The sequence below is a fragment of the Cervus elaphus genome, chromosome 13, assembly GCF_910594005.1.
Source record: "Cervus elaphus chromosome 13, mCerEla1.1, whole genome shotgun sequence".
In the NCBI taxonomy this organism is placed as follows: Eukaryota; Metazoa; Chordata; class Mammalia; order Artiodactyla; family Cervidae; genus Cervus; species Cervus elaphus.
This window is the reverse complement of record NC_057827.1, coordinates 44,981,340-45,008,727: the sequence shown is the minus strand read 5'-3', so window position 1 is coordinate 45,008,727 and position 27,388 is coordinate 44,981,340. Positions and strand designations below refer to the sequence as shown.

Below are 27,388 nucleotides of genomic sequence, written 5' to 3'. Positions count from 1 at the left end.
CGCAACCCCATGAACTGTAGCCCACCAGGCTCCTCCGTCCATGGGATTTTCCAGGCAAAAGTACTGGAGTGGGTTGCCATTTCCTTCTCTAGGGGATCTTCCCAACCCAGTGTTGAACCTGGGTCTCCCACATCGCAGGCAGATGCTTTACCATCTGAGCCATCTCAGTCATTAAGCCATCTAAAATTAATTTTGGTGTGTACTGTGAGGATTCACTTTTTTATTTTCATGTGGATAATAAACTGTCCCATCATCAATAATCTGCAGTGCTAGCCTTGTCATAAATCAGGTTTCCATATATGTGTAAGTCTGTTTCTGGACTACCTATTCAGTTCTAGTTGTTTATCTGTCTATCCTTGAATCCACACCAAACATGGCATATGGCTCAGCTTTATAGTAAGTCCTCTTATATATATAGCTCAGCTTTATAGTAAGTCCTCTTATATATATAGCTCAGCTTTATAGTAAGCCCTCGTATGTATATAGCTCAGCTTTACAGTAAGTCCTCTTATATATATAGCTCAGCTTTACAGTAAGTCCTCTTATCTGGCACAGCAAGTCAACCACTATTCTCTTGTCTGTTCATAGACCCTTTGCTCACCTATAATACGTAAATTCAACTTGGTCATCACTTTTGACAAGTGGAGTTTTGATTAAATTTGCAAGACTATTAGGAAGACTGAGATTTTTATAAAATTTAGTCTTCCTATCCATGATCATCATTTGTTTTCCATTTATTGACATTTTAAAAAATTTATTTATTTTACTTGGAGGCTAATTACTTTACAATATTGTGGTAGTTTTTGCCATATATTGACATGAATCAGCCATGGGTATACGTGTGTCCCCCCGTCCCAAACCCCACCTCCCACCTCCCTACCCAACCCATCCCTCTGGGTTGTCCCAATGCATCGGCTTTGAGTGCCCTGTTCCATGCATTGAACTTGGACTGGTCATCTATTTCACATATGGTAATATACATGTTTTAATGCTATTCTCTCAAATTATCCCACCCTTGCCTTCTCCCACAGAGTCCAAAAGTCTGTTCTTTACATCTGTGTCTCTTGCTGTCCTGCATATAGGGTCATCGTTACCACCTTTCTATTTCAATAAAACTTAAAAAATTTTTCCACATGAAATTTGTACATTTGCCAGATTTGTTCCCAGGTGTCCTATATTTCTGAAGCTATTTGTATCTTTTTTGAAACTGAACTTTCTAATTCTTTATTGGTACTAAATAGAAGTTTAATTTTCTCATATATTAACCTTATATCTAACCACCCAATTAAATTTGTGTCCATTTTAATAATTCTTCTATAGATTTAAATTTATTTCTACTTAAATAATGATATTTTCTGCAAATACTGACAGTTTGCTTCTTTTATTTAATTCCTTATTCATCTATGTTAGCATGTGTTGGAACTTATTCTGCAGGTTAGGAGTGCCTGTATAATGTTAAATAAAGCTGTGATACCAGTCTTTTCCTCTTACTCATAATTTTAAAAGGAATGCTTTTAATAGTTCACCAGTGAGTATGATTCTTGCTATATATTTTTTAGAGATACACTGTATCAGGTTAAAGAAAGTTCAGATAATTTTGTCCCTTGTTTGAGAAGAGTTTTGATCATAAATGGTTGCTGGGTTTTGTAGAATGCTTTTTCAGCATCTTTCTGAATTATACTTTTTCTACTTTAATATGCTAAAATAGTAAGCTAAATTAACAAAATTTTACTGATACTGAATCAAATGTGCTTTTCTGTATTAAATAGAATTTAATCATAATATAGTTGTTTTGTATAATGTTGGAATTTGTTTCCCAACATTTGCTTCAGTCTTTTTACATACATCACTTAGGGAGACTGTTCCATAATTTTTCTCTTTTCATCCCAGCTTTCTAAGGATTAACTAGCCTCACAGATAAGCCTCTTAAGTTGTAAAGTATTATATACTTTTCTATTCCATGAGTGAGTTTGTGTAAGATTGGAATTACCAATTTTTTGAGTGTTGGCTTGCTATTTTCATCATAGTAAGATTTTTTACTGATTCCATTTTTTAAAATAACTATAATGATCTACATGTTTTATTTATTTCTTAACCTTTGTTTTAGTGATACATATTTTTTCAGGAATTTTTTATTTCAGAAAATGTTTAAAACATTTTCTCATAATTAAAACTAATGGTTGCATCTGTCAATTCCCTTATTTCCAATTTATTTATCAGTTCAGTTCAGTTCAGTTCAATCACTCAGTCATGTCCGACTCTTTGCGACCCCATGAATCACAGCACACCAGGCCTCCCTGTCCATCACCAACTCCCAGAGTTTACGCAAACTCATGCCCATCGAGTCGGTGATGCCATCCAGTCATCTCATCCTCTGCCGTCCCCTTCTCCTCCTGCCCCCAACCACTCCCAGAATCAGGGTCTTTTCCAATGAGTCAACTCTTCGCATGAGGTGGCCAAAGTACTGGAGTTTCAGCTTCAGCATCAATCCTTCCAATGAACACCCAGGACTGATCTCCTTTAGGATGGACTGGTTGGATCTCCTTGCAGCCCAAGGGACTCTCAAGAGTCTTCTCCAACACCATAGTTCAAAAGCATCAATTTTTTGGCGCTCAGCTTTCTTCACAGTCCAATGCTCACGTCCATACATGACCACTGGAAAGACCATAGCCTTGACCACATGACCACCAAAGACCACAGCCTTTGTTGGCAAAGTGATGTCTCTACTTTTTAATATGCCATCTAGATTGGTCATCACTTTCCTTCCAAGGAGTATGCGTCTTTTAATTTCACGGCTGCAGTCACCATCTGCAGTGATTCTGGAGCCAAAAAAATAAAGTCTGACACTGTTTCCACTGTCTCCCCATCTATTTCCCATGAGGTGATGGGACCAGATGCCATAATCTTAGTATTCTGAATATTAAGCTTTAAGCCAACTTTTCCACTCTCCTCTTTCACTTTCATCAAGAGGCTTTTCAGTTCCTCTTTACTCTCTGCCATAAGGGTGGTGTCATCTGCATATCTGAGGTTATTGATATTTCTCCCAGCAATCTTGATTCCAGCTTGTGCTTCTTCCAGCTCAGCATTTCTCATGATGTACTCTGCATATAAGTTAAATAAGCAGGGTGACAATATACAGCTTTGACGTACTCTTTTTCCTATTTGGAACCAGGTTGTTGTTCCATGTCCAGTTCTAACTGTTGCTTCCTGACCTGCATACAGGTTTCTCAAGAGGCAGGTCAGATGGTCTGGTATTCCCATCTCTTGAAGAATTTTCCACAGTTTATTGTGATCCACACAGTCAAAGGCTTTGGCGTAGTCAATAAAGCAGAAATAGATGTTTTTCTGGAACTCTCTTTCTTTTTCGATGATCCAGAGGATATTGGCAATTTGATCTCTGGTTACTCTGCCTTTTCTAAAACCAGGTTGAACATCTGGAAGTTCTCGGTTCACGTATTGCTGAAGCCTGGCTTGGCCAATTTTGAGCATTACTTTACTAGCGTTGAGATGAGTGCAATTGTGCGGTAGTTTGAGCATTCTTTGGGATTGCCTTTGTTAGGGATTGGAATGAAAACGGACCTTTTCCAGTCCCGTGGCCACTGCTGAGTTTTCCAAATTTGCTGGCATATTGAGTGCAGCACTTTCACAGCATCATCTTTCAGGATTTGAAATAGCTCAACTGGAATTCCATCATATCCACTAGCTTTGTTTGTAGTGATGCTTTCTAAGGCCCACTTGACTTCACATTCAAGGATGTCTGTCTCTAGGTGAGTGATCACACCATTGTGATTATCTGGGTCGTGAAGATCTTTTTTGTACATTTCTTCTGTGTATTCTTGCCACCTCTTCTTAATATCTTCTGCTTCTGTTAGGTCCATACCATTTCTGTCCTTTATTGAGACCATTTTTGTTTATTCAGTTCAGTTCAGTTCAGTCGCTCAGTCATGTCCGACTCTTTGCAAACCCATGAATCACAGCACACCAGGCCTCCCCGTCCATCACCAGTTCCCGAAGTTTACTCAAACTCATGCCCATCAAGTCGGTGATGCCATCCAGCCATCTCATCCTCTGTCGTCCCCTTCTCCTCCTGCCCCCAATCCCTCCCAGCATCAGGGTCTTTTCCAATGAGTCAACTCTTCGCATGAGGTGGCCAAAGTACTGGAGTTTCAGCTTCAGCATCAATCCTTTCAATGAACACCCAGGACTGATCTCCTTTAGGATGGACTGGTTAGATCTCCCTGCAGTCCAAGGGACTCCCAAGAGTCTTCTCCAACACCACAGTTCAAAAGCATCAATTTTTCAGCACTCAGCTTTCTTCACAGACCAACTCTCCCCACCCATACATGACCACTGGAAAAACCATAGCCTGGACCAGACGGACCTCTGTCGGCAAAGTAATGTCTCTGCTTTTTAATATGCTATCTAGGTTGGTCATAACTTTCCTTCCAAGCAGTAAGCGTCTTTTAATTTGCATTTATTTAATTCTACATTACCAGAAAGTTGTCTAAATTATTCATTTTTTTTTTTTTTAGTTCTGTTAGTCCTCTCTACTGTATCTTTGCTTTCAAGTTCATTAATTTTCACTCTTAATCACTTTATTCCTTCTACTATCTCTGGGTTGACTGCATTATTCTAACTTCTTCAGTTAAATAGTTACCAGATTTATTTTCAATTTCTTCTTTTTAAATATAACATGACTATTTATCTCTAAATATTATTTTAGCACTATCCCATGTTTTCATTTTCATTATTTCTTCTTTCAACCATACGTTATTAATCAACTTAATTTCCAAATGTGTAGCTGTTTTAAGTTACTATTTTGTTATAAACTTCTAAATTAATTGTGTGACAATTAGAGAATGTGGTCTGAATGTATAATCTTTGAAATTCACTGAAACCTGTGTCAGTGGCTAGCACACAGTCAATTTTTGCAAATGTTCCACTTATATTTGAAAAGAAGAGTCTATAGATAGCCATTAGAGGAAGCTTGTTTACAGGTAGCAATTCCTCACTTTCAGTAATACTTTTGCTTTAAAAGTCTTCAAAGTCTATCTTGTCTATTAATATTATACCCACTTTCATTTTGCCTGATTTATCATTTTCAATCCTTTAACTTTTAACCTATATACATTTTTATGTTTTAAGGAGCAACTCTTCTAAATAGCTTTAACCTATCTGGATTTTGCTCTTGCTGTAATTATGGTTTTAGGTTTTGTTTTATCCTGTCTTACAATAGTATTCTTTTAACTGGAGAGTTGCATAATATTAATATTTATATTATTGGTACATTTCAATTCATATCAACTATTCTGTATTGTACTTTCTCTTTGCCTAACTTTTTTGAGGAGTAGCCTTATTTCTTTATTGCGATTCTTTCCCCGATTTCCCCCTTTTAAAATGGAAATCACACGGTCCAGTTCTACTCTTAAACATGTAAACAAACATTTAAAGTATAAAGTTAATCAATACTGCTACCTTTTGCCATCTGAATGCTTAAAATCTAATGATTCTCTCTCCCAGGTCAAATTATATGCTATTGTTTTCCTAAATTTTAGTTCTATCTGGAAACCTCTCAACCATTATCTATCTCTTTAAATAATGCCTCAGTCACATTTTCTCCATTATCTCCTTCTAGGAGGTCTTATTAGACCTATGACAGACCTTTTCATGCTATGTTCCATGCCCTTCAAATTTCTTTATTTTCCCCCAATCTTCTCTATAGGTTACATTCTGAGTATTTTCTTTTCATCTACATTCTAGTTAACTGATTTCTTCTTTAGTTGTGGCTAATCTTTTGTTTTATCTGTCTTTCTCCTCACCTCCCCTCCTTCTTTGGTTTGCATTCTACCCAAAGACAAGGTCAATATACATCCCTATAACCACCAATGTAAGGAAGAGATATTTCACTGGTCATTTATTAAGGATGTCATCCTTCAGGCATCCCAGCTTTTTACATGATGATTCTCCACTGAAACTTCTTCCCCTCCCCACCACCTAAGGTGCCAAACTTCATCTCCATTCTCTCATACACAGATCTATAAAAATACAGGTCCTAAGCCAACAAGGATCAGCAGGTAATACCTGGGTAGACATCAATCCAATGCTAACCAATACTAATTAGCTCACACTTTCTTATTATTTCTAAGTTCTCAGAAACTCTCTTCCTTTCCTACTACCTCAGGCATGCATTGAAAAGTACTTTTTGTTAAAATCCCACATAACATTTTAAGGTATGCCATTACAGGAACAGTTTTTCTAAACACTGTCTGCCTACCTGACAACTAAAAGTGGAAAGCTGCTGATTTTTATTCAGTGATCTTATAACCCCCCAAAATATCTTGTAGAACTCTATTTGTCAACTAGTTTTCTACTTATATCTTTGAATTTTCAAGGTAGACATATTACATCAAATTCATGACAATTCTATCTTTTCCTCTCCATTATTAATAATAGTTACTTCCTTTTCTTGTTTTAGTGCATCGGCTAAAACCTGCAATAGTAATGGCAGCCTCATCTTGTTTTTAATGTAACAGGAAAAAGATTACACTAAAGTAAATTAAGGAAATATGAGTATCATCTATTCCTTTACTCCTCCATTTGAAATATAGATGGTCTGAGTAGTTTGCTCAAAACATGGGAGTGAAGTTCAAACTGGAATTAGAAATTCAAACTAGGTGTTATGGCCTAAATGTTTGTGATTTCCACCCCCCACCTCCACCATCAAAACTTAGGTTGCAAACCTAACCCCCAATCTGATGGCACTAGGAGGTAGGGCCTGAGGACTAAATGTTTGCGATTTCTGTCCCCCACCTCCACCATCAAAACTTAGGTTGCAAACCTAACCCCCAATCTGATCGTACTAGGAGGCAAGGCCTGTGAGGCAACTAGGTCATAAGAGTGGAGTTCTCACGAATGGGATGAGTGACCTAAAACAGACCCCAGAGAGTTCTCTGGCCCTTTCTACCATGAGAGCACATAATGAAAAGATCTGTGAATCAGGAGGCAGGTCCTCACCAGACCAAAATCTGCTGGCACTGTGCTTGTCGACTTCCCAGACTCAAGAACTGTGAGAAATAAATGTCTGTCTACAGCCATACTACCCTGAACACACCTGATCGCGTCTGATCTCGGAAACTAAGCAGGGTCGGGCCTGGTTAGTACTTTGATGACAGAAATAAATGTCTGTGATATAAGCCACCCAGTATATGGTATTTTCGTAACAGTAGCCTGAAGAGACTAAGACATTGGGTCAATCAAAGTCTTTTCACAAAACTGAAAATTAAAATGTCTAACACCGTAAACTCAATGAACAAGAGTTTGAGCAAGCTCTGGGAGATGGTGAAGGACATTGGGAAGCCTGGAGAGCTGCAGTCCATGGGGTCGCAGAGTCAGACACGACTGAGTGACTGAACAGCAACACGGTAAAGAAACAATCTTTAGTCTACTTTATTAGTATGCTAATTCCTAATCCAGAGAAAATGCATACCTTAAGTATCGCTTGTACTTTAGTGAATAATCAATTATAAACCGAAAGCTCAGCAATGTGAGCAGATTCATCACCATGTTAAATGTTTTTTTCAAAATTTAATTGTAAAAAAGGTAGACTGAAACTCAAACATCTATTGCATACACATTAAAGAAAAAGGCACATCCTTCACTATCTTCTCCTATGTAAGTTGGAGTAAACAAAATTGATACTGCCTAAAAGCATTTTAGTTTAATTAATACGACTACCAAAATATATTGCTGGCACAGGCTGAAGCCATACATTTAAATTAACAGAGAAAGACTCTGAAAAATAACTCACAATTACATGTACAAATTAGCTTCTCTGCCCTACACTTTTATTTAAAGAAAATGCGTACGGCCATTTCCCCACATAAACCTAACAGGAAAACTAACACGGTACTGCTGCAAGCTTGCATAGATACTTTGGAATCCACTGTCCCATGAATAATAGCATTTTGAAGAGACTATCATTAGCAGAACATACCGTGACACTGATCATTATTTCCCACTTCCTCATATCTTCACAATAGCTCATGCATTTAAGCACAAAAGATTCTTACTGTAAGTCAAACTATCTCAATTGCCACAATGCCACTCACAGAATGAAAGACACACTGTCGTATCCTCCTCATTCTGTTACCACAAAATTCCATCATTTCTAACAGGTGTGAATTTAATTAACGGATTATATGTCACCAGTGGATTTCAAACCGATTTAGAGACTACTTTCATATTATAAATTAATTGTCAAGCTAGAATAGACACTGTGACCACGTCAAGATTAAAAACTAGATAAAAAGGAAATGGGCATAAGAAAGGCTGTTTTAAACCTTTCTATTAAAGTTGACATCATTAAATGTTCCAAAGATAACTCTGATCTAGAATCAAATCTTTTTCTGTAGCAATCCCACTGTTCATGAATCAGCTAAATAGTAGACATTCCCATTTACTTGGTATTAGCAATAAGCCTGAAAAATCTGTACCTTCTACTCTGTCCCTTAGCTCCAAAAATAAAGTATTTTAAACACAGTTGAATGCCAAGGTCAGGAATATATGTCTTGAAAAAAATTATAGTTTGATATCATATAATTAAAGGTATTAAATCCATTTTTAAAATGCAGACAGAGTGCAGCCAAGAATATAGAACCTCATCTTGTGAATTTTAAGAAGTATTTAAACATAGAATCAAGTAAATAATAAAACAGTTTTATAAAAACAAGCCTTTACCCACATATTAATGAGAAGACACTCAAAGGTATAAGAACCTTCAAAAAGTAAGAAAGGACTGCCAGTGCAAATCTTACAATTTCACTTTCTCACCATCCACTTTTGTATTCCTTCTTTTCTTTCTAAAACGAATAACCTTTCTTAGGAGAAATAAGATGCAAGGAGTTGTATCCACTATTGTTCTTTCAGGAGAACTTCAAGTGGTTTGGTGACACAAAGTAGTCCCACCAATTAATAGTGCCTAGGAAAGGTTTCAAAAACCTACTAGGTTACCTAGAAGAAAAGAAGAATATGTGCAAACCTGGATGGCCCAAAAGTAATAATATGGTACATATTAATAGAAGGGGAAAGGAAAGAGATCTAGAATATTAGAGAAGGGAGCAAAAAGTATGAACACAAAGCAAATTCTTCAATGCTTTGATTGTATACTTATTAATCATGGAGAAGGAAATGGCAATCCACTCCAGTGTTCTTGCCTGGGAAATCCCATGGACAGAGGAGCCTGGTGGGCTACAGTCCATGGGGTCACAAAGAGTCAGACACTCTGAGCAACTAATACACCTATTAATCAACATTACAATTGCATTTATCTTCAGCATACTTTTCATTTTTGTACCACCTTAGAACCGTACTATACCATCCCAGGAATCCACTCATCTAAGAACTGAAAGCCATTCAAGCAAATCTTTCTCAAAATCTAACCCTTTTCCCAATTAAAATGCTGCCTCTTTCTTTTCCAACCCATTCCTTCCCTCAATTTAAAACTCTCATTTTCTCAAGTGGGGGGGTTCCCCTTAGGAAAAGAATCTGGTATGAGTAAGCCACATTGAGAACTTAAGTTTTGTAGAGGATATAAATATTTTTTAAATAGAAGCTGCTCTCTAGAATAATATAAATAAGATGATATATAAAGAGATATTTTGGAGGAAGGATTACTATCTCAAATTCTTATCAATCTAGAGCAATGATCTTCTGATTTTCTTCATTTAGTTAGTGTGTGTGTGTGTGTGTGTGTGTGTGCTCGCTCACTCAGTTGTGTCCAACTCTTCCTTCCCCGTGGACTGCAGCCTATCAGGCTCCTCTGTCCATGGAATTTTCCAGGCAAGAATACTGGAGCAGGTTGCCATTTCCTCCTCCAGGGGATCTTCCCAATCCAGGGACTGAACCCACATCTCTTGCGTCTCCTGCACTGGCAGGCAGATTCTTTACCACTGCACCACCTAACTACGTAGCAAATATTTACTGAGTAACTAGAAATACAGGGACAAACTTGGCATCCTACATCTGAATCTTGTCAATTTACACTGCAGAGTTTAACAAGAAGAAGTGAAAGGAGGACTAGAAAAAAATAGGTGATAACAGGATTATAGGTAAGGATGATAAATACTTGCTTCACATACTCCAACAACCCATATACCACAATTCCTGGCCTCCAGCCTACTTTACACCTGCTTTGGCATCACTAATTGAGCACTAACTGATCACTAACTGATCACATTTTTTCTTGCTGCAACCAGATATAGATCAGAATTTTTTCAACATTTTGTTCCAGATAACCAGTTAGTATTTAAGTTGAAAACTATGTGTTATCTCCAAGATAATGGAGTAGTCAGGCATCTGTGAAGGAAAAATTTTTTAAGATGACAGAAGGAAACACATTCAGTGTAGAAGAATAACAAAAATAGCAGTTATGTGTCATACAGCACTGAATAGATACTTTACAGATACCATAATTCACTGAATCCTTAAAACAATCCTACGAGGCAGGACTATTTCCATTCTACAGTTGAGGAAAGTGGAAGGCTATCCCAGTCTCTAATCCCTTTCTTGCGTGGCAGCCTCCAAACCAGCTCTCCATAGCCATCCCCTCTTCTAATCTCCTCCAGTATCGAACACTTAACAAATGGGTGGGAGGCATGGAGAGAGTGACATGGAAACATACATTACCATATGCAGAATAAATAGCCAATGGGAATTTGCCGTATGACTCAGTGAACTTAAACCATGGCTCTAGGATGGGGTGGGAGGTGGGAGGGACGTTCAAGAAGAAGAGGACATAGGTATACCTAAGGCCAATTCATGTTGACGTTTGGCAGAAACCATCACAATATTGTGAAGTAATTTTCCTCCAGCTAAAAGTAAACAAATTTATTTTTTTTAAATGTTACCCTATATGATTATTTATCTTTTTCATGCCTCTTTCTTACCTCTCCAACCAATAACATATTCTTCTTGTTCAGTATAGCTGGTACTCAAAACTACATGTTGACATAATGGCCAAAACGGTTTTGTAAATAGATAAAACAGTCAAAAGTAAACAGATGTAAAGTAAACCTGCACACCCTATATTTGGTCACTCAGGCATTTTCAGTACAGTAAAATATTATTACCATTATTTATTATTATTATTATTAGTTTCTTTTTAAGTTGTAGCATGTGAACACTTCATTGTGGCATGTGGTATCTAGTTCCCCCAACCACTTATTGAATCTGGGCCCCCTGCTTTGAGACTGCAGAGTTCCAGCCACTGGACCACTAGGGAAAGCCCCAGAAAAGCCAATTTATTATAAGAAATTAGCCACTTCTAGCTGTGGCCTTGAAAAGTTTCCTTCATATGACACATGAAGTATTTATATGTCATACTTCTTATAACATAGTCGAGGATCAGAAAACTAAATTGCTCAAAGATAAACAGCTAGCAACGAAACAAGTAAGGATTTGAGTCTAGGCTTGTTTCATACTAAGACTCATATTCTTACAACACACATCTCCAAAGAAGCAGAAGGTTTAATTAAGGTCATGCCAACATACATGAGATCAGAAGATAACACACAGTTGAAAGAGTAGCAAATATAGGAGCATGTTTTCTTTCTATTGCTTGATGATGCCCAGACGAGTTTCCTGAAATGATTTAACTCTGAAAGACCAAGTTATTCTATAATTAATGTGTATCATCTTTTAAGCCAACAGAAAAGTCTTAACTAGGGTTATGGCTGTAGAATTATAATTGACTATGTTTGGTTATCTTGATATATCCTCTATCTTTTATACAAATTTCTGTAATTTATATGACATATAAAACTGGCTTTATTAACCCACCAAGCTTTTAAAAATCTCAAATTCATTTTTGAGCAGCTACAGCAAGCTCCAAGTACAGGGGATTCAGGAGCTGGAATTTGAAACATACTAGCAATACATGCCGACAAGGCAAAATAAGATAATTTAACAGCAAAAAGGCAATGGCACCCCACTCCAGCTGGTAGGCTGTGGTCCATGGGGTCGCTAAGAGTCGGACACGACTGAGCGACTTCACTTTCACTTTTCACTTTCACACATTGGAGAAGGAAATGACAACCCACTCCAGTGTTCTTGCCTGGAGAATCCCAGGGAGGGGGGAGCCTGGTGGGCTGCCGTCTATGGTATCACACAGAGTCGGACATGTCTGAAGTGACTTAGCAGCAGTAGCCACAGCAGCAAATTAGCAAAACAGGAGTGACATTCTGGGACAAAAGCTACCTTAGCCATATGACAAGGGCTTAACACAAAACTGAGCTTCATACAGTAACTAAAATACCTATTGATGTGTATACTGTGAAGCAACAAAACATAAAAAAGTTAGACAAAATTATGACTGCCAACATTTAAAAAACACAAGAATACAAAGTACAATAGAGAAAATAAGTAGATGTACAGCCAAAGACAAAACTCTGGTTACAGTGCACTCTTTACACCAGTGCGGCTAAAACGATACATTAAACTCAAGAGGAAAGGAAAAGATACAAGGCATAAAAATGAAAAACCATCTTAAGAAGACTACTGAAAAAAAAAAAGACCTAACATGACAGCAACAAAAATAAGCCATAATAAAGATATAGCTAAAAATGTTAGTCTTTCAGTTGTGTTCAACTCTTTGCGATCCCGTAGACTACAGTCCAACAAACTCCTCTGTCCATAGAATTCTCCAGGCAAGAATACTGGAATGGGTAGCCATTCACTACTACAGGGGATCTTCCCAACCCAGGGATCAAACCCGGGTCTCCTGCATTGCATTCTTTATCATTTGAGCCACCAAGAAAGCCCAAAGGTATAGCTAAGAAATGTAAATAAACATAAATTACAATAAAAACATTAAAAACTAGGAAATAAAAGAAATAATACATTTACAAATACTCAGAGGCAAACACCTTTCAATAAGCATTTTGCATACACAATAAAAGCCTTAACATTACCCATTAAGTTATACTAGATATCTGGGAACTTATATGAATGGTCCATATATCAGAGTATATAGATAAGAAAACAGAAAAAAAAAAAAAAGGATTAATAGGAAGCAGAGTCACTAATGTCTGTGGCCCCACAGTAATCTGAAAACTATTCAGAAAGGTAATGAAACTTTGCAGTGTTAGATAGCTTTTTATTTTGGTTATGGGCTACCATTAAAGCATTTATAAAATAGTAACTGATTTAAAAATTCTATTCTCTGCCACTTAAAATTATAGGCAATTAGCTTAAATAAAAGTTGCAACCCTACAAAAGACTAAATATAAATTACATTTCTATAAAAATGAGTTTTATTTTAAGGTATCAATGAACACTCACCACTTAAAGAGATTTCTTTCCATTCACTCTCTCATTCAACATATTAGTGAGCATCTACCATATACCAAGGGCCTTCCCTGGTTGCTCAGTGGTAAAGAATCCACTTGCCAATGCAGGAGACACAGGTTGGGAAGATCCTCTGGAGAAAGAAATGGCAAACCATTCCAGTACACCTGCCTGGGAAATCCCATGGACAGAGGAGCATGGCATATAGTCCAATGGGTCACAAAAGAGTTGGACACGAAACTGATTGAGGCTCCTAAAAGCAAAGAGCTAAACTTGTCAAAGTCTCGTGAAAGATATGCAAATATTAAAGCAATTATTTACTCCCCCTTGACAATATAAAATGTACACTTAAAAGCATTAAAAAAAATAATGTCAGCAGTCTCAACTCCAGGTGCATAGCATGTTATCTTCTCATTATCTCCAATTATACAGTTAGGTAAATTAAGTTGTCTAAAATATTTAAAACTATATTTAGAAATCAGATAAACCTGACACTCTCAAACCTTACAAATGCCTGACAGGGTAGCCTTACAAACTATCAAAATTACTCTAAATACCCAAGCAACTCTTGTAAGTTTAATAAACAGAAATAATAAATGAAATAAATCCAAGTATCTTGAATGCTCTAACACTTTAGAAATTTAACCAAATTATTTTAAATTTTTCAAGTTAAAATCTTCCTAAATGTGCTGTAGCAGCAAACTGGGGGAAAAAAAAAAAAAACCTGGTTCCTAAACACCTTGTGGAATAAAACTGTCTTATCAACCCTGTATGGATTGCATGCAAATTCTTATGTGAAAGAGAAATAAACTACCATGTTTAAGCCAATATTGTGCTGTTTCCTTTCACCCACAATAAAAAATAATACAAATTAATACATGTTTAATATCAATGAAACATTTCAAATTAAAATTACAAAGCTAACATGAGATTCTCTAATATGTTTAATTCTCTTAAATGCTTCAAAAACCTTTAAAAACAAATATACATACACAGTATCACAATGATTATAAAACTTTCTCTTAAACAATACAGACATGTTAATACTAATGGATTTGATTTGTTTCATAAGATAGCACATTTACCACGACATGGTTTAGGAGTATAGTTTATCAGTAAGCATCAAACAGGGTTACAGAACCTAGGGTCTTCTTCCAGGAGAGTTCTACTTGGCTAGCATGCTAAGTTTTGTCGTGTTGTTTTTGTTGTTTTAATAGTTCTAGGACTTTTCAGGCCAATGGCTTTTCTTACAACTCAATATATCATGTTTCTTCAATTTTTTTAAGCAACTTCCCAACACATCATTTAGTTGCCTCTTTGATTTGGTAACAGTCTGTATGGTGGCTCGCTGGTAAAGAACCCACCTGCCAATGCAGGAGACATGAGTTCAATAGTATCTCACGGGAAGATCCCTTAGAGAAGGGAATGGCAACCCACTCCAGTATTCTTGCCTGGAGAATTCCATGGACAGAGGATCCTGGTGGGTGGGTTACAGTCCACCGGGTCATAAGAGTTCAACACAATCTAGTGACCAAACAACAATAACAACCTTCTGTATACTATACTCAGATTCAACCAAATCTTTAGTGACTGACTGGATTCTGCCTTCTTTCCTCATCTTTCTCACCTGGCTCAATGCCACAATGCTACATTCATTTACATTCATTTTACTGGCAGCTAAGACACAACAGAGAAATATTAGCTTATTGCTGTTGCTTTTACAAACGATAATCAAAAATTATGTATGACAGAAATCAACTCTTTAAAACAGAAGCTTACATGTCTACCATTATTGATCACTTGACTTTCACAGCTAGCTACTTATACAGTCTTACCATAAAGTTCAGTTCACTTCAGTCACTCAGTTGTGTACGACTCTTTGCAACCCCATGGACTGCAACACGCCAGGCTTCCCTGCCCATCACCAACTCACAGAGCTTGCTAAAACTCATGTCCATCAAGTCAGTGATACCACCCAACCATCTCATCCTCTGTCGTCCCCTTCTCCTCCCACCTTCAATCTTTCCCAGCATCAGGGTCTTTTCCAATAAGTTGGTTCTTTGCATCAGGTGGCCAAAGTATTGGAGCTTCAGCTTCAACATGAGTCCTTCCAATGAATATTCAGGACTGATTTCCTTTAGGTTGGACTGGTTGGATCTCCTTGCAGTCCAAGGGACTCTCAACAGTCTTCTCCAACACCATAATTCGAAAGCATCAATATTTTTGGTGCTCAACTTTCTTTATAGTCCAACTCTCATATCCATACATGACTACTGGAAAAACCATAACTTTCACTAGACGGACCTTTGTTGGCAAAGTAATATCTTTGCTTTTTAATATGCTGTCTAGGTTGGTCATAGCTTCTCTTCCAAGGAGCAAGTAACTTTTAATTTCACGGCTGAAGTCACCATCTGCAGTGATTTTGGAACCCAAGAAAATAAACTCAGCCACTGTTTCCCCATCTATTTGCCATGAAGTGATGGGATCGGATGCCATGATCTTAGTTTACTGAATGTTGAGTTTTAATCCAGCTTATTTACTCTCCTTTTTTTCACCCTCATCAAGAGGCTCTTTAGTTCTTCTTCACTTTCTGCCATAAGGGTGGTGTCATCTGCATATCTGAGGTTATTGATATTTCTCCCAGCAATCTTGATTCCAGCTTGTGCTTCTTCCAGCTCAGCGTTTCTCATGATGTACTCTGCATATAAGTTAAATAAGCAGGGTGACAATATACAGCCTTGACGCACTCCTTTTCCTATTTGGAACCAGTCTGTTGTTCCTTGTCCAGTTCTAACTGTTGCTTCCTGACCTGCATACAGGTTTCTCAGGAGGCAGGTCAGGTGGTCTGGTATTCCTATCTCTTTTGGAATTTTCCACAGTTCATTGTGATCCACACAGTTGAAGGCTTTGGCGTAGTCAATAAAGCAGAAATAGATGTTTTTCTGGAACTCTCTTGCTTTTTTGATGATCCAGCAGATGTTGGCAATGTGATCTCTGGTTCCTCTGCCTTTTCTAAAACCAGCTTGAACATCTGGAAGTTCTCAGTTCATGTATTGCTGAAGCCTGGCTTGTAGAATTTTGAGCATTACTTTACTAGTGTGTGAGATGAATGCGATTGTGTGGTATTTTGAGCATTCTTTGGCATTGTCTTTCTTTGTTTTTCCATGGACCACATCAAAAGCAGATCAGAAAGAGGAAGTGGGGAGTGGTTAGGGCATTTCATTTCCTGACTTTCCCTCTGTAGGATGATCTTCAGCTAGCTGGGTACCTCCACCGACTGTCAATGTTTCTCCCAAAGCAGCCATCTGTGCAAGAACAGTCTCCTTCTAGGCTTAATATGCTCCCTCTTCTAACCTCTTCAGGCCTAGAAATAGTAACCACTATCAACAGTTACTACTTCAACTGTTATCAACAGTTATTATCCTACCTCTTGTGGTTTCCCCTCCCACACTTATACATATTTACAAATAGTCCCTCTCAGATAATTTGAAAAGCACACTTCTGTGCTTCTGGTGAAAAGTGATCCCAAGAAACAGTTGCTTGAAATGTTGATTTTGCTGTTGTTCAGTCTTCAGTCATGTCCGACTCTTTGCAATCCCATGATCTGTAGCATGCCAGGCTTCCCTGTCCTTCATTATCTTCTGGAGTTTGCTCAAACTCACATCCATTGAGTCAGTGATGCCATCCATCCATCTCATCCTCTGTCGCCCCCTTTTCCTCCTGCCAATCTTTCTCAGCATCAGGGTCTTTTCCAATTATTAGCTGGCTCTTCGCATCAGGTAGCCAAAGTATTGGAGCTTCAGCTTCTGCATCAGTCCTTCCAATAAATATTCAGGGTTGATTTCCTTTAGGATTGACTGGTTTGATCTCCCTGCTGTCCAAGGGACTCTCAAGAGTATTCTCTAGCACCAGAGTTTGAAAGTATTGATTCTTTAGCACTCAGCCTTCTTTATGGTCCAACTCTCACGTCTGTACATGACTACTGGAAAAACCATAGCTTTGACTATATGGACCTTTGTCTGCAAAGTGTTGTCTCTGCTTCTTAATACGCTAAGTTTACCACAGCTTTTCTTTGAAATGAGATTGAGATTACTCTAGAAACTCAGGAATAATCTCCACAGTGAGAGAAAATGGGGCCAAAGGTAATGCATTTAACGTTATCAACATTAATGATTACATAAATCAGATGAAGGGCAAACTGGGAGATACTGTGGTGTGATATATAATTTTATGGCAATTAGCCAGAATCACAGGGTACCCAGATACTTGGTTTAACATTATTCTGGGTGTGCCTGTGAGGGTGCTTCTGGGTGGGATTAACATTTGAATCAACAGACTGAATATAGCAAATTACCCTCCCCAATGTAGGTGAAGTGAAGTGAAAGTCGCTTAGTTGTGTCCAACTCTTTGCGACCCCATGGACTATACATACAGTCTGTGGAATTCTCTAGGCCAGCCTACTGGATGGGTAGCCTTTCCCTTCTCCAGGGTGTCTTCCCAACCCAGGGTTCGAGGGATCAAACCCAGGTCTCCCGTATTGCAGGTGGATTCTTTACCAGCTGAGCTACAAGGGAAGCCCAAGAATATTGGAATGAGTAGCCTACCCCTTCTCCAGTGGATCTTCCCAACCCAGGAATCAAACTGGGGTCTCCTGCACTGCAGGCAGATTCTTTACCAGCTGAGCTATCTGGGAAGCCCCTGTAGGGCAATGCAGGTGGGCCTCATCCAATCCATTGAAGGCCTCAATGGAATAAAAACGCAGAGTTAGGGAGAATATCCTCTCTCTGCCAGTCCTCAAGCCAGAACATCAGTCTTCTCCTGCCTCCAGGCTCAGACTGGAATTCACACCATCAGCTCTCCTTGTTCTCAAACGTGTGGACTTAGACTGAAACCATACCATCAGCTCTTCTGGGTCTCCAGCTTGCTGACTGCACATCTTGGGACTTCCTGGCCTTCTTAACCACATAAGTCAATTCCCTATTATCCATCTATCTATATCTCCTATTGGTTCTGTTTCTCTAAAGAACCCAGACTAATACAAATGGCTATGGAACTTAACTGCTATGAAAAAAGAAAAAAGTGATTGTAAAGACTGTGGACTCATCTGACTTCCTAGAGAGCACATAGGAAGGAAAAAGAAAAGCTATTAACGTATCTTTGCTTCTGGCCATAAAAACGTAAAAGCAGTATTTACCCTATAAATACCCAGAGCCCCAGCACCCCACCCCACTAACACATACAAACTTGGAAAAACTACATTTTCAGACACAGGACAACAGGAAGGAAGCCCACAGTCCTTGAAAGAACGGAAAGCAGAAGATGAGCCCTACGACTGCCCCCGTTTACTGCCCTTGAGGTAGTTTCCAGACTGTGGCACAGGAAGGGGGAATCCAAACAAAGCCCAGTAACATGGTGAATTGAGAAAAAAATAATCAGAGTTAAGTGAACCAAAGGCAGCAAGAATTTATGGGGCAGAATATCAGAGAGGAGGAAGCAACACAGAGAACTCCAGGGAACTGCACAGGGGACCTGAGGAGTCGCTGTTGAGTATTCATCTGCACATGAGTAAGAGGAAATTCCCTGGGACTGAGGAAAGAATCAGCAGAAAGCTGCAAACTGTACAATTTCCCAAGATCACATATGGCTGGGAACATTTGCTATATTCCCACCAGCCAGAGAGGAAAGATTTACCAATACATGGTAGAGTCCTCTGGAAGTAATCACAGTAGTATTGGGGTAAACTAGCCCTGGACTGAAGTCAGTTCTGGACCCACTCTAAGTTTAAAAGTTATCCTCAGAGAATCAAATTGATTTCAAATAACTTAATTACATATAACAGGAACTGGCAAACTTTTTTTGTAAAGAACCAGACAGTAAATATTTTAGTCTTTTATATGGTTGGACCTCTTGAACTGGGCAATGTGTGTCAAGATATCCATGACAATTGAAGTTGACTATCTTCCTAAAACCATTCCCATTTATTGTATAAATAAACTAAGGCTTGGAGAGTTTAAGTCAACTTGCTCAAAGTAAATGAAGATAATAATATAGCCTGCAGTCAAGATCTGACTCCAAGTCTCTCAGACTGTGAAATCCATGATAACAATTCTGTATTACTATCCCCTTGTAATAAGCCCTTTGCTATCCCAGTCTAACAGATAAATTTCATCATAGCATGAAAGTTGCTCAGTTGTATCCGACTCTTTGCAATCCCATGGACTATACAGTCCATGGAATTCTCCTGGCCAGAATACTGGAGTGGGTAGCCGTTCCCTTCTCCAGGACATCTTCCCAATCCAGGGATCAGGCCCAGGTCTCCTGCATTGCAGGTAGATTCTTTACCAGCTGAGCAACCAGGGAAGCCCAAGAATACCGGAGTGAGTAGCCTATCCCTTCTCTAGCAAATCTTCCCGACCCAGGAATCTGGAGTCTCCCGCATTGCAGGCAGATTCTTTACCCCTGATGCTATCATGTTAATTGACGCATCCTCTGTCACTATCAACTACTTGTAATAACAGTGAAAGGCAGTGAGCATTTACTGGGAATCTTTATATTTATTTTTTTACTTATTTTTTATACAGCCTTCAAAGTTGTAAACCTTGCCCATGGGCAGTAAATGGTGATATCAGAAATGAGGGTTGGATTAGCGAGATCCCAAAGCCTAATATCTTTCCACCACAGCACACTGTCTTAACCGCAGCACAAATCACAGGCCTCAGAGTGGTCCAAAATTGAGAAGTGTAAGAAAAACTATGTCCCAAACCACAGAAAGGGAAGAAAGAATGCAAGGGGGAAACTGAATGGCTATTTGGGAGGGGAAAAGCTTCACTGTGAAGTATGATGCATTCTCTGTGTTTCTTGGCTCATTATCATTTCCGTTTCCATTAAGGTCCAGTTTAATTCTATCAAATTCATAAAGACATTTTCTACTTCTCCTTGCCCTCTCTAGTCTCCTATATTCTCCAAAGCAATCATGTAATAGCATAAAATACATTACATTGCTATTTCTGAGTGTATATTAATCAGATTACAAGCAGCTTTGAAGACATCTTTTGTATCTTATAGTCTACATTCTAACATCACTGCAGTGTCTGTGTTAATAAAGATCATATTCAAGTATTATACTTTTGAAAAATTAATTAGAAATTTTTAAAAAATAGGTTATCAACTCCAGGTACCTTAATGCCAAAATAGTAAACAAAATAAATGGAGAGAAAAGTCCCAGTGCAACTCTACAGGACTTCTTTACAAAGAGCCACCTTTAAATAATATTTCCAGGCTTCCAACACAAACTAATTCATTTACAAAGCACTCGCTTCCACATTACTTTAAAAAAGGAAGAAAAAAATGAGGTCAATAATTTCCTGAAATCCATAACAAGCATTACTAAACCAGAAACCAAGAATTCTGACTTCTGGTTGAAGAATGTCCTACTAAACAACTAGGTCTCCAAGTACACTCTCTGGTCCTCTAGAGATCCCAAAAAACCTTTCAGATGATCCAAGAGAGTAAGACAATTTTCTTTTTTTTTTTTTTTCCATTTAATTTTATTAGTTGGAGGCTAATTACTTTACAATATTGTAATGGTTTTTGCCATATATTGACATGAATCAGCCATGGATTTACATGTGTTCCCCATCCCGATCCCTCCTCTCACCTCCCTCCCCACCCCATCCCTCTGGGTCATCCCAGTGCACCAGCCCCAAGCACTTGTCTCATGCATCCAACCTGGGCTGGTGACCTGTTTCACCATAGATAATATACATGTTTCGATGCTGTTCTCTCAAAACATCCCACCCTCGCCTTCTCCCACAGGGTCCAAAAGTCTGTTCTGTACATCTGTGTCTCTTTTTCTGTCTTGCATATAGGGTTATCGTTACCATCTTTCTATATTCCATATATATGCATTAGTATACTGTATTGCTGTTTTTCTTTCTGGTTTACTTCACTCTGTATAATGGGCTCCAGTTTCATCCATCTCATTAGAACTGATTCAAATGAATTCTTTTTAATGGCTGAGTAATATTCCATGGTGTATATGTACCACAGCTTCCTTATCCATTCGTCTGCTGATAGGCATCTAGGTTGCTTCCATGTCCTGGCTATTATAAACAGTGCTGCGATGAACATTGGGGTGCACGTGTCTCTTTCAGATCTGGTTTCCTCGGTGTGTATGCCCAGGAGTGGGATTGCTGGGTCATATGGCAGTTCTATTTCCAGTTTTTTAAGGAATCTCCACACTGTTCTCCATAGTGGCTGTACTAGTTTGCATTCCCACCAACAGTGTAAGAGGGTTCCCTTTTCTCCACACCCTCTCCAGCATTTATTGCTTGTAGACTTTTGGATAGCAGCCATCCTGACTGGTGTGTAATGGCACCTCACTGTGGTTTTGATTTGCATTTCTCTGATAATGAGTGATGTTGAGCATCTTTTCATGTGTTTGTTAGCCATCTGTATGTCTTCTTTGGAGAAATGTCTGTTTAGTTCTTTGGCCCATTTTTTGATTGGGTCGTTTATTTTTCTGGAATTGAGCTGCAGGAGTTGCTTGTATATTTTTGAGATTAATCCTCTGTCTGTTGCTTCGTTTACTATTATTTTCTCCCATTTTGAAGGCTGTCTTTTCACCTTGCTTATAGTTTCCTTTGTTGTGCAAAAGCTTTTAAGTTTCATTAGGTCCCATTTGTTTAGTTTTGCTTTTATTTCCAATATTCTGGGAGGTGGGTCATAGAGGATCTTGCTGTGGTTTATGTCAGAGAGTGTTTTGCCTATGTTCTCCTCTAGGAGTTTTATAGTTTCTGGTCTTACATTTAGATCTTTAATCCATTTTGAGTTTATTTTTGTGTATGGTGTTAGAAAATGTTCTAGTTTCATTCTTTTACAAGTGGTTGACCAGTTTTCCCAGCACCACTTGTTAAAGAGGTTGTCTTTTTTCCATTGTATATCCTTGCCTCCTTTGTCAAAGATAAGGTGTCCATAGGTACGTGGATTTATCTCTGGGCTTTCTATTTTGTTCCATTGATCTATATTTCTGTCTTTGTGCCAGTACCATACTGGTAAGACTATTTTCATAAAAGTACTAAGATATCATTCAGCCTTCCACTCAGTCAACTTTTGCACTGATGGTCCAAAAGCAATGATGGGTACTAGAACTAATGATGCCTTAGCACAAATCAAGGCAATTGCACCAAATGTACTAGCAGTCATCAGACTCTCCCCCAGAATGAACTGCAGTCAAAATAAAGGCCAGCCCAGATGACATAGTGAAATTCGTTTATTAAATCTTGACCCTTGAATACACATCTTTTTAAAATTCTGTGTGACAACACAGAAAATACATATAAAGCATCTCTGCAGCACACAATTACAATCCTCAAGGGAAAGGACTTGTATAATCGTTTGAGCTGTAAGCTAACTGGCTGTATTTTTCATGGACCACCATTTTTACTTGAAAGACAAACTTAAAGACCACATGGAGGATAAACCTGTGGTTGCCAAGGGGCAGAAGGGTAGGGAGGGAAGGAATGGAAATTTGGGATTAACAAACTATCATATATAGAGCTAATAAACAGCAAGGCCCCAATGTCGAGCACAAGGAAGTATATTCAATATCCTGTGACAAACCATAATGGAAAAGTGTATAGGTATACACACACACACACACACACATATAAACATATCTGAATCACTTTGATGTACAGTAGAAATGCAACATTATAAATCAACCACACTTCAGTATATAAATTCTTAAAATGAAACTACTACTTGTCAAATTTTGGTGTAGCATCAAAGAAAACCGACACTTATTTGAAATTACTAAAATATCATTCTCTTTTTCTAACTACATGTTTGTGTGAGGCTGGAATTCCCTCATATATTTCAGCTGAAATACTGCAACAGACAGAAGGAAAAGCTAGTTATGAAAGTCAAGCAGTTTTCTATTAAGTCAGACATATAAATGATTTACAAAAGTATAAAACAATGCCACTTTTCTCACTGATTTTTTACCTCAGAAAATACTTTTCATTAAAATGTTTTTTTATGTTAATAAGTATGAGCTTGATGTTATTTTTAATGAATTAATAAAGTTTTTTTTTTAATTTCTCAGTCTTAACTTTAACTTGATAAATATCAGTAAATATAACCTCCTGTGTAGCTCAGCTGGTAAAGATTCCACCTGCAGTGCAGGAGACCCCAGTTTAATTGCTGGGTCAGAAAGATCCCCTGGAGAAGGGATAGGCTACCCACTCCAGCATTCTTGGGCTTCCCTGGTGGCTCAGATGGTAAAGAATGTGCCTGCAATGCAGGGGACCTGGATTCGATCCCTGGGGGTCAGGAAGATTCCCCTGGAGGAGGGCATGGCAACCCACTCCAGTGTTTCTGCCTGCAGAATCCCCATGGACAGAAGAGCCTGGCAGGCTACAGTCCATGGAGTCACAAAGAGTCGGACATGACTGAGCGACTAAGCACAGCACAGCACGTTAGCAGAAGCTGTGTGGGATCCTCAGCCATTTTTAAGAGCGTAAAAGGCCCCACAGACCAGAAAGTCTGAGAACTACTATACGGTGTGCTGTGGTTGTGCTCAGTCGCTCAGCTGCGTCCGACTCTTTGCAACCAACACTCAGAAGAATATGAAGATAAGTAAACAGTTTATAATCTAAATATTAAAAATGAAAAAATACAAATTTGTGAGAAAAAAAATCTCACTTCACATCTGGTTGCACCCAGGGTTAGGATGTAAGGAGATGACTACCGTTTATTTTGGAGGAAATGGATAGAGAAGAGGAAAAGCCAACTCTAGGATAAACTAATAGATTCTCCAGAAAAATTCCCAACTCCCCACAGCCCTCAGTTATAACTACCATTTCCTATCTCTGCTTGGAATTACAAAGAAACAGAAGTGGGTAGAGAGGAAAGAGAAAGGTTACAGAAATGAGACAAGCCTCAGGCACATTTTAAACAAAGGGCTGTCTTGGGGTGGAGCTAGAACGTGGTAGTTTACATTCTGATTTATAAGTGAAACATCCCATACATACTGCTCATGACAGAACATATCAACCATAGTCCCAATGGCCATTTTTAACACTAAAATAAAAAACAAAAAACAAAAAAAACCACCATAATCTTTCCATTATTTGTTCTCAACATGCCCAAGTCTTTTGCTCTTTCAAGCCTTATCAGGATCCAGGGCTGGCTGTATGTACTACATCACAGGAAGATTAGAATTAGAAGGTCCTCTCCACCTCCATGGTTCTCTGTTCATACCTCTTCGTACATTACATTGTGTGCTGACATTTCCCGTCTCTCCCACTGTAAGCTCCTCAAGAACAGAGTTTACATCTTACTCATCTTTTTCCCCTGGAGCACAGCACAGTACCATTACAGTCATGCTCAGTTTCCAAATGATTTATCTCCCAGAAGCCAAATGTAAATATTTTATAAAATACATTTCTTCAAGAAGCACAAGTTGTGCACATTTACAAAACAGTAGTTTCATAAACTGAAAACAGAAATATTATCAAATTTAAAATACATAATATTTAATTCTTACCTAATTTAGCCTCTCTAAAAATGTTGACCCCATGCAACCAGATGGACTTGCAAGCCATGGACTGTAGCCTACCAGGCTCCTCCGTCCATGGGGTTTTCTAGGCAAGAGTACTGGAGTGGGTTGCCATTTCCTTCTCCAGGGGATCTTCCTGACCTAGGGACTGAACCTGAACCCAGGGTCTCCCACATTGCAGGCAGATGCTTTACCTTCTGAGCCACCAAGGAAGCCCAAAAATGTTGACCACTTCATCCTAAAGCTCCCCCTTGCCTTCCAGGATGCCATTTCTTCTTGTCTTCCTAGTTCTCTGGTCACTCCTTCTCAGTCTTTCTCTGATCACCTTAGGTTATTTCCCCAAAATTCTATTCTCAGCCCCATACATTACTGCAATCTCTCTCAAATTCTTTTGGGTTACATTATCTAAATCAGGAATTCCCAGCGTCAGCAGAAGTGACATTTTGGACCAGACAATAATTTATTGACTTCCCTAGTGGCTCAGTTGATAAAGTATTTGCCTGCAATGCAGGAGACCCAGATTCAATCCCATCCCCTGGAGAAGGAAATGGCAACCCACTCCGGTATTCTTGCCTAGAGAATTCCATGGACAGAGGAGCCTGGTGGGCTACAGTCCATGGGGTCACAAGAGTCAGACTCAACTTAGCAGTTAAACCACCACCAATAATTTATTGTGGATGGCTTGTGCACTGCAGGATACTAGCAGCATCTCTGGTGTCTACCCACTACGTTCCCCCCAGTCACGACAATCAAAAACATCTCTAGTTATTTTTGACAGCACATTTTCATATTGGCTCCCCATCCCCATTTTCTCCTTCCTCAGCCCAGTTTTACTCCTTAATAAACTATTAGTGTGCAGGGCTCTGCTTTCTGGGGAATCCAGTTTTTCCAAGAAAAGTCTGTGGTTTGTATATTGCAAGGGAGATCCCAAAGCCCATCAAACTGCAAGCTGCTATTTCTGCTTTCTTTTCCTTAAGTGAAATACCTCAGTGGCAGCAGAATGAAATCAAAACTTACTGTCACTGCTTCCTCACTCACCATGTCTCCAAACCTATTACAAATAACAAGTTCCAGAATAAACAGTCTCAAATAACATCTTTATACTAATGCATTCACATAATAATCTTTGTCCATGTACTGTTTTAGCCTGAAATGAGGATGGTCTAAGGAAAAGGATAATGCATGCTGAGATTCTAGTTCCTTTACTTTTTCCAGGTTGTTCTGTCTCAGAGCAGGGATTATGAACTCTGCCCCTTCCATCATGGCCCACATTCAGGCCCCACAAGCCTCTATCCTTTATAGGTAACCAGATCTATACTCAACATTTTAAAGTTAAAATGTGAGGCAAAAGTGGCACTGTCCTACCACGCTGAAACAATGTGAACAGCCATTTCACGCCACGTAACATAATTCTCAAGTGTCAAATTACTAACCATATGGGTTCTTTCTCTTTTCCTAAAATGGAAAAAAGTGGTATGAGTCATTCATCTACCACAAAGACTAATGGCTAAGAAAATATCTTAAAACTGTCTATATTATTCGTTAAAAAAATAAATATTATGATTGCAAATTAAGTTACTCATATGCCCAAAGTAGAAAATAAAGTATGCATCTAATGTACAAGAAATTTAACAGAAAACTTCTTTTATTCAACTAAGATTGACTGAGCATCTACTACATAACCAAGTCTAAATGAAACTAAGCCAGAAAGCCTCTGCTCTGTGATGTTCTACTGTCTGGTAGAGGAGACTGAAAACATTAAACAGATAACTTACCCTTGCAATTGCAATAAGGAGAGTGAGGAGTGAGAGAAGGAGTCAAAGAAGAGAATCATTAAAATTGAGACTTGATAGCAGATTTAGTTGTGGAGGAGGGGTAGAAGACAATAGAAATGTAAGGTGTCTCAGGCAGAGAGAATATACTATGTGAGGGTCCCCAGCACAGAACATGGCATTTTTGAGAAAAAGAGGCCATGGAGAGTGGTACTCATTGAATAACAGAACAAGCTTATTAGAATTGAGGCAGTGGAAGTAAATAGAAGGCAGGGGCCAAATGACAGAGGTGTTTATAACATTGATCATGTTACAAATGGTAATACAGGTAGCAATAAGAATTTTAAATATAATAAGCTCTGTCACTTTTTGTAACACAAAAATATAGTTTTTGGCTATAATTCATAACAACTTGTACACTAGTGAAGTTTCCAAACTGAACAACAGAGAAAGTTTACAGCTAAGCTTACTAAGTCTCCCAAAGTGAAAGTGAAAGTAAAGTCACTCAGTCCTGTACAACTCTTTGCGACCGCATGGACTTCCATTCAGTTCAGTGGCTCAGTCGTGTCCGACTCTTTGCGACCCCATGAATCGCAGTACACCAGGCCTCCCAGTCCATCACCAACTCCTGGAGCTTACTCAAACTCATGTCCATTGAGTCGGTGATGCCATCCAGCCATCTCATCCTCTGTCGTCTCCTTCTGCCCCCAATCCC

The 27,388-nt window shown here is 38.6% G+C and overlaps 1 protein-coding gene across 3 annotated transcripts in view; it reads right to left on the bottom strand.

Annotated features, from left to right (window-relative positions):
• NUBPL (nucleotide binding protein like) overlaps positions 1–27,388 on the bottom strand; it is a 225,120-nt gene that overhangs the window by 141,402 nt on the left and 56,330 nt on the right. The window lies entirely within an intron of this gene.